This window comes from Pteropus vampyrus, unplaced genomic scaffold (assembly GCF_000151845.1).
Source record: "Pteropus vampyrus isolate Shadow unplaced genomic scaffold, Pvam_2.0 Scaffold67, whole genome shotgun sequence".
In the NCBI taxonomy this organism is placed as follows: Eukaryota; Metazoa; Chordata; class Mammalia; order Chiroptera; family Pteropodidae; genus Pteropus; species Pteropus vampyrus.
In genome coordinates this window covers 4769827-4781852 of record NW_011888848.1, presented here as the reverse complement: position 1 = coordinate 4781852, position 12026 = coordinate 4769827, and positions in this window count along the sequence as shown.

Sequence of the window (12026 nt, the reverse complement as noted above, 5' to 3'; positions counted from 1 at the left end):
TGACAGCACTCCCACAAACTGTACAAGATCTCCCTTGGAGGGAAGATCAGGGTTGCATAGCACAGTTTCTACTACAGTGGTCTTCTCTCAGTTCCACAAATGTGCTATTGCCTTGACATCATATGACATCTGCACTTGTTCACTTGCATTCTACTTTACATCATAGGTGAATAAAGAATTAATATTATATGCTAAAGAATAGTATGTTTCATAACACACATGTAAAAGGAATAATTAATTCAATTGTTCATAGTTATAATAAAACAGGTAAATGAAATCAAATATACAAAGCATAGTATAGCTAAATTACTCTAGAGACTTACAGAGAATTTAGGTTGATTGTTTTTTTAAATCTTGTTAAGTAAAAAAACATAGAAAATAAACTTATTTTTGGCTGCTTCTGCATCTCCACTCTTCTCGCCCACATTTCTAGCTCAGAATTTGTTAAACAATGAGTACTTACAGATGAAAATTAAATAATGAAGAAGGAACTAAAAGACAGAAAGAAAAAAGGAAAAGTTAAATGATTAAGGGGATATAAAATGTAGCAAAAATAAAAGAATAAAGAGCAATATTTTGCTACCTTCTTATAGGCCATCTAAACAAAGAAAGACTGAATGCTGGGTCAGCTGATAACTATATTTTTGAGGATGGCTGCAAAAAGTAAGTGTTGGAAGGTAGGAATTAAAATAAACTTTGGAACCAAAAAAATGTTATCACTAGAAAGAATTCATGTTATATCTGTTGAAGAAAACTTAAAGAAAGACTTATTTTTCTATCTAAGGGTTACGGACTTTTCAGCAAAACAGCTTTTTATATTTTAACTTGCAGCTCTCTTACTATGCATAGGATACAGATGCGATTCCAAGACCCATTCCAAATATTTAATAAGCACCAATATTTTCCAAAAAATATTCTATGAACTGGATATCTAGCAGTTAAAAAAATGCCACCCTAATAGAGCTTGTATTCTACTGTGAACAATAATAAAAAAAATAAGTAAGTAGATAACTAGTGCTATAGAGTAAATAAGGCAGAGAAAGGAAACTGGGAAGGTATCGGGGGGTGAAATTTTAAATAAATAGGTTTTGAGAAGCCTGTCTGAGAAAATGAGATTTGAAAAAAAGACATAATGTAGATGAGGGAGAAAGTCATATGGATTTCTGGAGGAAAAAAAAAACAGCAAGTGCAAAAAACCTGAGGTAGGAATATGCCTGGAATGTTCAAGTGATAGTGATAAAAATGACATGCAGTAAACACAGGGAAATGCGGTGGGAGAGGAGGTCAGGGAGGAGCAAGAGGGTGAAATAGTATGAGGTCTTATAAGGGCCTCAGGAAAGTATAAGCAATTTGGCTTTTATACTAAGTGAAAGCAGTCAAGCTTTAAAAAAAAAAAGCAATGAGAAATAACAGAAGTTATTGAATCCATGAAATAAGAACAATTCTTTAACAAGTAAAATTCAGAGACAAAAAATTATAGAAAATTAAAAATATGGCTGAAAATATAAATGCAATCAAAAGTGTGAAAGATAAATTGGAGGACATTTTCCAAGACATAGAACAAAAAAAAATATGAGATATAAAATCAGAAAGAAAGGATAAATAAATAAACAAAATCGTTCTAAGTCTACTATCTAATGAATAATACATCCAAAGAGAAGTGAGAGTAAATCATTAAAGAACAAGCTCAAGAATTGAAAGACATGAATTTCAAAGTGAAATGGCCTACAGATTGCTCAGAGTGAAAAATACAAATGATCTATTTAAGTAAATATGCAACAAAAGACAAAATGAAGACCATACAAAAAATCAAGGTCATATACAAAAGATCCAGCATCAGAATAACATTGGACCTTTTACCAGCAAATTTTGGAGCTAGAAGACAATGGAATATGCATATTAGTCAAGATAGGCTGATTATTGTAACAAACTCTTAAATGTCAGTGGCTCAACACAGGAATTTTAATTGCCTCTCATGACTCAGCCCTATCTGTGATGGTAGTGCTTAAGAGCCTGTGTCCCCTCATGCAGTGCCATCTAAGGACTCAGAATTCTTTACTGAACCTTCTGCTTCAGCTATAATCTAAGGGAAGAGAGAGTGTGTCAACTCATGAGAAGGTTGTAAGACTCAGAGCTGGAAAGATCACTTAATCCCAGGCACTTGGCCCCTCCAATCACAAAGAAGACTCAAAAGAAAATAAACAATGCATGCCTTTCCCATATTATCCCTTCACTGTTCTAAGGGAATATGATTTCAACCTAGGACCAATCAAGTCTGAAGGTAGATTAAAGAGTTCTTCAGACATGCAAATTTCAAACTTACCATTCTTTTAGAATTTCTCAAGAAACCAGTCAAATATAATCCAACAAAATGAACAAGTTAATCAAGAAATAGAAATCAGAGTATTTAAGAAGAACAATAATAAAGAGAAGCCCTAGGATCACAAGGAAGGGAGATTTCAAGATGACATGTGTGTGTCAGGTTTAGAGAGCAGCTAGTATATACAGGAGAACAGAGGGCTTAAGGAGGGATGTATCTCAGTCAGAAAATAAAATTAAAAGATTAGTAAAGTATTTAAACTTATTGATAGGAGCTTTCTTTTTTCCTGTGGGCAAAGAGTTTGGGAATACATTAGTGATGTTTTCATGAAAAACAAACAAAAAGGCGGATCAATATTAATAGTACTAACCCTCCAAAAAAATTTGTGTAAAAATGTGCAATTACGGTAAAATATATGGGTTTGCTTTGAATCAAAATTATATAATCTTAAGAGTTAAACACTCAGGGTTATTGTAAGCACTCATGATGATGGATGGATGGGGGAAGAATATGTACATGTATGAGAAGATATTTATGAAAGCCAAATTATCACAACTAAAAATTAATAACAATAACCATGTATTATTTAAAAATACAGAGGTAAATGATTAGAAGAAAAACCTAAAAGTACTGAACTTTGTGATCTCTAGGAAGTAGGATACAGGTTTATTTAGAAGTAGGGAAGAAGCTGCTGGATTTTCTTAAGAGCCTTGTCAAACAATCATCTTAAGGAAGGGAAAAACATCCCCTATTTGCCATCCCTGCTTTACAGCTATACAATTTAGGATAAATACAAAAATATTAATATTTTAATTAAGTTGGGAAAGAATACTTAGGAAATTATTTTACTTCGGTAGATTTTATTTATAACTGCATGAGTTAAAGTCAATACCTAACACATAAAATCAAGGAGGGAGAGGTACTGTATTTCATTTAGCAGATTACTAGATTTTATTACTAAAATTAATAAAGAGGGTGAAAACCATATACATTTTTTACATACATATATCTAGAGAAATGGAAAGTGGAAACATTCATGGATGAATTATTATGTACCATGAGAAACGCAGCATAAGTCAGAGAATTAATGAAAGAGATGTATATAAGAAAGTCAACATAACTTAAGAAGAGCAGAAATAGTTGAAGTGTTCTTAGTGACTATGCTAAAATATTTTAAAACCTGAAGGGAAAATGATTTAATAAGCTACAAAATAAATCAAGTAAAAAATAAGATAATTTTCCTTGATTTTTTTCCTTATTTATTGAACAGAGAATAGCTGAGTGAAGGATGTAGTGTTCTTAAAATATAAAAAGTAATAGTATTTTTAAAAAGAAGAGTAAAAAGAAGAAGCTACTGAGAAAAGCTAAAATTCTTGAGTCACAGGGTCTGCACATAGGATTTGGTCCACCTTCAGCAGAAGTATATAACACCATTGCAGAAAGGCAGAGTCCATGTTTGCGAATGAAGTGGGCATTATAAAATCCACAACATAGAAATTAATTTAAATAGGTTTTATTATGGAAGGAGATCTGAACTTTTGGCTTTCCCACTAATTGACTTCTTTTTCCTCTTGTGTATATGGAAGAGGAGGATAAACTACGAGATGATCCAGTTCTATGGCCCGTAAGAACCTTTCTCAGAAGAGCGACTTTAGGAAGCGAAGCTATCCAAAGCTGAATATACTTGAGACAATTTGGGGTGAGAGTGGGGGTGAGTGTTAGTATGGTAATGAGTAGAGTAATAGACTAACAACTTGTCCAGGCATCCTGCGTTTGCTGATGCTTTGCACTTGGTTAGGATTTGTCGTTGTCCACTCTGTCCTTTACCTTCTCTTCCACTATCTTCCTCAAACTGAGTTTCTTGACAAAAACTCTTTACAATAATGTCAAACACCAGATTTGGATATTTTAATTCTCAGGTTTACCACTTACTGTGGTCTCCTGTGTCCTGAAGAAAGTGACTACTAACTCCATTTTGGTATTCTGCTTTGTAAAATGAATAGAAAATACTTGGTCTTCTTACATGACAGCATTTGGTATTTCTAGTTATTGTATTCTCTATTGTAAATGATTCCTATCATTAAACACCACTGAAGGCCGTCTAGCACACCCTGGCAGTCAAAAAAAAATTTTTTTTAGTCTATTTCCCTATTTTTGGAAACAGGAAAATGTACTTCACAGGAATCCTTTTGGTGCATCTCAGCGAAGAAAAAGGAGGGTTTGTTTTGTTCTGTTTTGTTTTGTTTTAAATAGGAATATGTTTGTGCTGTTAGATGCTCAGGAAAGGTTAGACATACGAGGAGAGGACTATTCTAACAATCTTTTTTTAGGAAAGAGAACAAAGCAGACCTAGAATGTTATTGGTGACAAGCAAAGTCACTGAGAAGGAGAAGGTTAGTTATTGCACAGCTGAATGTGGCCTTTCATGTGTCCTGTCGAAAACATTTTGTTCTCTTGATCTCATCATATCTCATTGCAAATATCATTGATGTTTTGTCAAAGATATGTGATTATGAGCAGGACTGATATTTACTTTTTTTGTAACTAAACCTATAAAATCACTACTATTATTAGCTCTCTCTTAGAGATAAGGAAACTGGCACAGGAGTTGAAGTAATTCACTCAAGATTGCAAGGTCAAAAAAGTGTGGAATACTTTCTTTCCTACCAACTCAACTCAGTCTATTGAAGATCTTTTTTTTTAATCCTTCAAGGCCCAAGTCATTTAGCACCAAACAATGAAACTCTTGGATGCCACCAAGTCAGAATTCATTTATTCTCTTTCTTTATTTTAAAAGCACTTGATACTCCTATAAAATCACCATCTCAATGGGAAGAGGATTTTACTTAGTGTTCAAGATTTGTATATTTCAGGTCCAGCATCTAAGTTTCTGAATTCTGCCTACTTCTCACCTGAGATTTTCATTCTCTATCTTGTGAAAGCGTCTAATATCTCCCTAGTTGTGATCCACTTCGCTATGTGCTTGCACAGAGTTAATTGGCAAAAAACAAACAAAACAAAAACAAAAAAACAGCTATAAATTGTTTCCAGTCTCTGGTTTCTTTTCTCAGATCAAGTTTATGTCCTCGGATAAATATAACCAGAGCTTTTTCCTGATGTCCTTCTTCCACTGCACTAACTAATTTCCTTCTATTCAGACTCTCCTCCAAACCTGCTGTGGTGCTTAAATTACCCTTTGCTCCATTATTTATTAGAATGGCCAAGCAGCAATTTTGTTTTCTTGTGTGTGTGTGTGTGTGTGTGTGTGTGTGTGTGTGTTTCATTTTTTCTGTAACAATAGTTTCAACTGTTACTTATAATATTATCTTACTATACATCAACATATATAGAAAATAATGTATTAACACAAAAATTTCTAGGCAGGGACAAATGATCCAGCAGTAATATTGATAACACATATTTTATTGACTCAACTATGCAGAACCTCAGTTCCCAGATCAAGATCACTTTCAGTTCTTTCTGGAAGTCTAGTGGGTATTGTATAGGCAGTAAAGACAAATACATATTTTACTTAATTGTATACTTAGTAAGTCATTAAAACCTTAGTGTCCAGCATACATATACTCAGTGATAAATTCATTTGAAATTTCCCATTTAAGTTTTCCACTGACAACTTAAGTTTTCTGCTGAAAACCCACTTAAAGAAAGTGACTTGCTCCCTCCAGAGCTGAAAATCATCACCAATAATATACAGAACATTCCCTAGAGCAGCGCTCCTCACACTACCTGCGCTGAAGGAACAGTTTTCTGCCCTAATATGACACAAAACCAATACCTTTTTAAAATACAATAGAAATAAATTTCTAGAAAAATAGCATGTCATTGAATAATACAGTGCTGTCAAATTTCTATGAGAGTTTCCGAACGCTTACTCTCAATCTCTGAACCAGTAGTGCATGGATTGGGACCAAATGTAGACCACACTTTGAGTAGCACTGCCTTTGAATATAGTCTCTAAACACTCCTTGAGCTGCTGCTTCTTCACAGGGACAATTACCCTTCTGTTTTCAACCGTACTGCATAGCATGAAAAAATCAATAGAAAACTCATGTCTCCAAGTCTGTGTTGTACTTTTGTCATCTGGGCCCTAGAAGTAACATTATCTGTGCATGAATCTCATAAAGCCTCTTATGAAAAGTTTATTTAAACTATTTCTACTTCTTCCACTGACTTAGGCCTGGAATATAGGGCCCAGTTGAGAAAAGTCACCAGCCTATCTTCCCCGATTCTTCTATCTCCTTTCTTCTTTTACTCTGAGACACTTCCCCAAAGGACAATGTTCCCTCATTCATAAACTCATGAAAATAGAAGACCCAGGAGTCACTGAGCCATCCGTTTATGAGAATTTTATGTTCATCTGCTCTGTCTTCATGTGATTTTAATTCAGTATATAGTAATTTAGGCATCGAGTTAGCTATCGTGTGAAAAAAGTACAGATTGTGAGTTATTTTGCCATTCATTTCTATGTAGAAAAGAAATTGAGTGTATGTTTACCAAGGGCCAAGTTCTGTGCTGAGTGCTTTACCTAGATTGGCATCTTACATCTTCAAGCAACTATATGAGATGGCACAGGGATCCTTTCCATTTTACATATGAGGATACTGGTATTTAGAGAACTAGTAACTTACCTATTGGTGCTCAACCAGCGATCTGAAGAAATGGAATAATTAGTATTGCCTAGAAAAACAGAAACAAGAGAAAATAATGAATAAACAAGGTGTAAAATTAATGTTTACAAATTGATGCAAGAATGTAAGTTTCTTAATAGGCAGGAATATATAGACTTAAATAGAACAAATTCCTCTATATCGAATACCATCTTGGAAAAAAAAAGAAAAGAAAGTAAACATTTATGTTGATCAATGGTACTATATTTGGTTATCTGACAGGTCCATCTAATTCTTTGAAAATGACTGAATAATCTGAAAGGAGGACACATGTTGTGAGGAAGTGTTTGACTCTGTTTCCTCATTTTAGGAATGCATCCAATTTGCTTGTCCTGGTACTTTAATCTCACCCACTCTGTTTCAAATCATGTGTATATCAGCCCAGAACTTGAGAAGGAAGTGCATAAGGAGCCCAGGCCTCCAAAGATATTGGCTCATTAACAATGTCAGTTTTGCAGCTGGTTTCATGTCTGTTGCATAGATTTCTAACCCTTGTTAACAAATCCCACTGACACTGGGTGCTGTTGAAATTATCCAGGCTGTCTTTTTTAGGTTCTGACCCTTCATAGCCAGTGTTTGTCTCTGCCCTCAATAGTAGTTATGCAAGTTTATAGGATTGGTTCTTAGTTCCTCTAGCTTGATTGGAAATAACCATCTCAAATTTGGCCAGCGGTACTGCAAATCTGTTTGTTTTTCCTGCCCAGTGCCCCTACTGTCTTCAGCTAACAGAGCTGTTTGCTCCTCATGGAGGAGGGCATTTCACGTGGGTTGGGGTAGGGCTGACACTGTACTATTCACACCACATGCACTATAATTTCAGAAACAGGCCCATGACTCAGGCTGGACCAAGTCCTCATTGGAATGCATTAGTCTGAGCTCTTTGAAGAGTTTCTCTCTTTTCTGAAGTAGTTCTTAGATTGCCAATGCCTTCTCTCCCATCAATTAGACAGGAATGAGGTAATAGGAGATATTACTTGAAATCTTGGTTCTACACAATTCTGAAGCCGTTAATTTATGTATTCATGTCAGCATTAAAAAAAATACTAAATCGAAATTGTTACTTGCAACGAAAGTACTTCTAGTTAAATCACTAACCTAACTGAAAACCTGACTGATCTCTTAGACTCTAGATTTTGACCTCTGCATAGATCAGTGGTACTTCCATGTCCATTCTAAAACAACAGTACCTCTCGTTTTTCCACATCGCTATGTTCTTTCCAATCTTCTGTTCTAACCAGAGCTCTTGTACCAGACTTTTCAAGGCAATTCTTCGTTGCATAAGATCTGGTGTGAAAAATGGTGAAAAAAGTTCATGAAGCCCTCTACTGTGCATATTAACTATAGATTTTCTAACAGGAAATAAGGGCCCAACGTAACACCAATAAATCACAAATTAAAGCACACACACACACATAAATATATATATTATATATCCCAACTCTATTATTCACAACTACTGCAAGAACTGACTGACCATAATGATGTTGGAAGAGAAGAATTGTTGAGAACAAAATAAATCAAAATGTCTATATAAACAATCAATGAAAATAACTGGTTTAGAGTGAATAAGAAATAAAGAAATTATAATGGAAATAAAATTATCCAGCATATCTTTTTTAATAAGATATACATATTTTAAAATAATTTTTAAAGGAATAATCTATACGCTAAACTTGTAAAAGGCACTATAATGTGCTTATCAATTAACATCCTTATTAGAATGCTACATACATGTTTGTTGATGGTTCAGCAAACAATATTTAAGAATTTTCTTATAAACACTTTAGTGTAAAGTAACTTTAATCCTTCATCTTTTATGTACTAATTATGTTTTTCTACTACCAATTGGATGTAGGATATCTTTGTGGAGAGTGTTTTTATTGCTTTATAGAATAGTAAATCCAAACAATTGGAAGGCAGCAATTGAAATCACTGTGGAGGAGATTCAATCTTGCAGATGGGATTGTCAAAGCTGCTCAAAGGAGATATGACGTTGCGGGGTAAAATCTTGCCAAAGGTCAAAATGTGGGGGAGGGAGGTGGAGAGAAATGCGAAATCACCTCATATGAGGTCGCTGCTCAAGGGTGAGAGGTTTGGAGGATCACGCTATAAAAGATATTGGAAATCTACAACTTAAGATGTTTGAATATAAGAAAACGATTTTAAACAGAGAATAAAGAATTAGCTGTGATCAGTAACGTAGTAATCTATTAATGCTCTTTAGAATAGACACACTGTGATTATTTTAAAAAGTAAAATTAACATTATTATAGAGAAAAATGCCAGAAAAAAATATGCAATCAAGATATGAAGTTAAGTAAGAAATAACTCAAGAGAAAGGTACACTTTGTTTATAATTACTCCTTAATATTGTGGTTTTAAAATGCAATGTTTGAAAGGACAAATAACTGATCAGCAGATAACTGATCATGATGCAGATGTAAGACTGATAAGTAAAAACAGAATGAAACATGGCTATTTTAAAGCATAAATAATAGAAAGGTTTTATGATTTCATGTGTTCATCAAAAAATATACTAATAAAACATATGCAGACACAAGGAAATAAGATATATGAAGCTCTTCAGAAAGCAAAGTACTACATAAATGTAAAGCACTGTGTTATTACACTTTGAAGTCCTTGTATTTGAAGATGCCTGTTTATACATAAAGAACCAATGTCTTGCTTTGCATAGTTCCACCTTTTTTTTCCTTTTTTTTTGGAGGTAAGGGAGCAGTATTTGAAAAAATTAAAATGAGAGTTATAAATATATTCCATACTTGAGTATTCATTTTTGAGCAGCACTGTTGAAAAATGGCTAAAAGCAAGTAATCAGGAAAGGCTTAGAAGATAGTGAAAATAAAAATAAATAAATAAATAAATAAAGTTAGTGAATAAAAGATGTATATTAGAAAGATTTGCAACTGATACCCACTTTGAGTTAAAACCTAAAGCATACAAATTATTATATATTACAAATTATAGAAAGCTTCAGAAAATGTAGGATTGAATTTTTCAATAATTTATGATCATATACACTAACATCTTTATATATCACTTTTATAATGTACTGGATCCCAGATAATACTTTTTGGTCCACAGGAGAACATGCATTATACAGCACAAAGAATAAACATTACTTTTCAATTACAAGGCAAATCCTGACAGATTGACCCAAGTTGCAATACTGAGTCAGAAGGTGAGGTGAGTCATTGTATAAAATATTGTAAACCAGTGGAACAAGCACCGAAAAAGGCGGAGAGTGGGAACAATAGCAAAGGGATGTAGTGAAACTGTGAAGGGGTAGATTATAAAAGCAAATTCAAAGTTACTTATTATAATTTTTATATATGGTAGATAGAGTGATGCTTCATTCTTGTAAGACAAAATAAAGAAAGAATGTGAGATTTTTACTTTCACTTAGAGGGCATGTTGAAAGGAAATGTTTAAATATCTTTTGCAAGCCTGCTTTTATGCAGGCACGATGTTACATGAAGGAGATATAAGATTTTAAAAGCATAGTATTTATCCTCCTGGAACTTCTGGGCTATCTTTGTACAGGCTGCCATAACACAATACCAGACCAGGGGGCTTAAACAACAGACAGTTATTTCTCACTGTTCTGGAGGCTGGGAAGTCCAAGGTCATGGTGCCAGCTGATTCTGTTCCTGGTGAGAACTTTCTTCCTGGCTTACAGATGGCCACCTTCCGGCTGTGTCCTCACATGATATTTCTTCTGTGCTCAAGCTGAGAGAGAGAAAGTCTTCTGATTCTCTTCCTATAAGGCACTAATCCTTTCGGACTATGGCCCCATTCTCTGCCCTCATTTAACCTAATTACATTGCAAAGGTCATATCTCCAAGTACCATCATATTGGGTGTTAGGGCTTCGACACATAAATTAGGGTGATGGGCACAAATCATTCCATAGCATGGGCTAAAGAGATAGTGGACTCACAAGTTGGTGAATATTTACAAAATGAAAAAACTAGTAAAACCTACTAGGTCAAGAAATAAAGTATTGCAAAAATCTCAGTAGCTCCAACATGCCCCATCCAGTCACAACCACACTCCTATCTAAAGGTAATCATTATTCTAGTGTCTAATAGCATTAATTTATTTTTAATGTTAATTAGTTTAGCCTATTTTGAAAATGTATATAATGGAATTTTATAATACATATCATATAATACATATTCATCTATATTGTTGGTATAGCCATATTTCATTTGTTTTCATAGCTGTACAGTAGTCTATTGTGTGAAAATAGCGCAATTTACCCATTTTATTTTTGGTGGTCGTTCATTTTTATTCCTTCACTTTTTAACTTTTATACATAAAGCAATTTATGAACATTTTTGTCTATATACTTTGGGATGCAGACTTGCACATTTCTGATAGATATACACCTAGGAGTGGAATTCCTAAGTCACATAATATGTGAGTATTCAGATTTGTAAATAGTACTGCACGATTTTCTAGAATGATGTTTAAACCCCAACAACAGTGTAGGAGAGTCCCAGTCGTATTACATCAATCATTACGTGGTGTTAGTATAATTATTTTAGCCATTCTAGTATGTGTGCAGTAGTATCTAATTGCGATTTTAATTGGTATCTCTCTGAATATTTTATAATTTTTTGGCCAATTTTTGTACTTGGTTATCTGGGAATTTTTTGTTATTGATTTTAGGAATTCTTTATATATTCATATACACAACTTCTCCATTATACATGTTGCTAATTTAATCTTCCATCTCTTGGCTTGTGTTTTATTCTCTTAAGAGTAACTTTTAGTAAACAGAACATCTTAATTTTAATATATCTAAATTATCAATCTTTTATGGTTAAGAATAATGTTTTATATGTTTTATATGTTATTTTCTAAGAGCTTTATATCTTATCTTTTATATAAAAAATAATTTAATAATAATAATGCATTTTTGTTCGCAATGTTAGAGAGGGTTAAATTTATTGTTTTCCCAAAGGAATGTCGAAATGAACCAGCATCATTTATTGA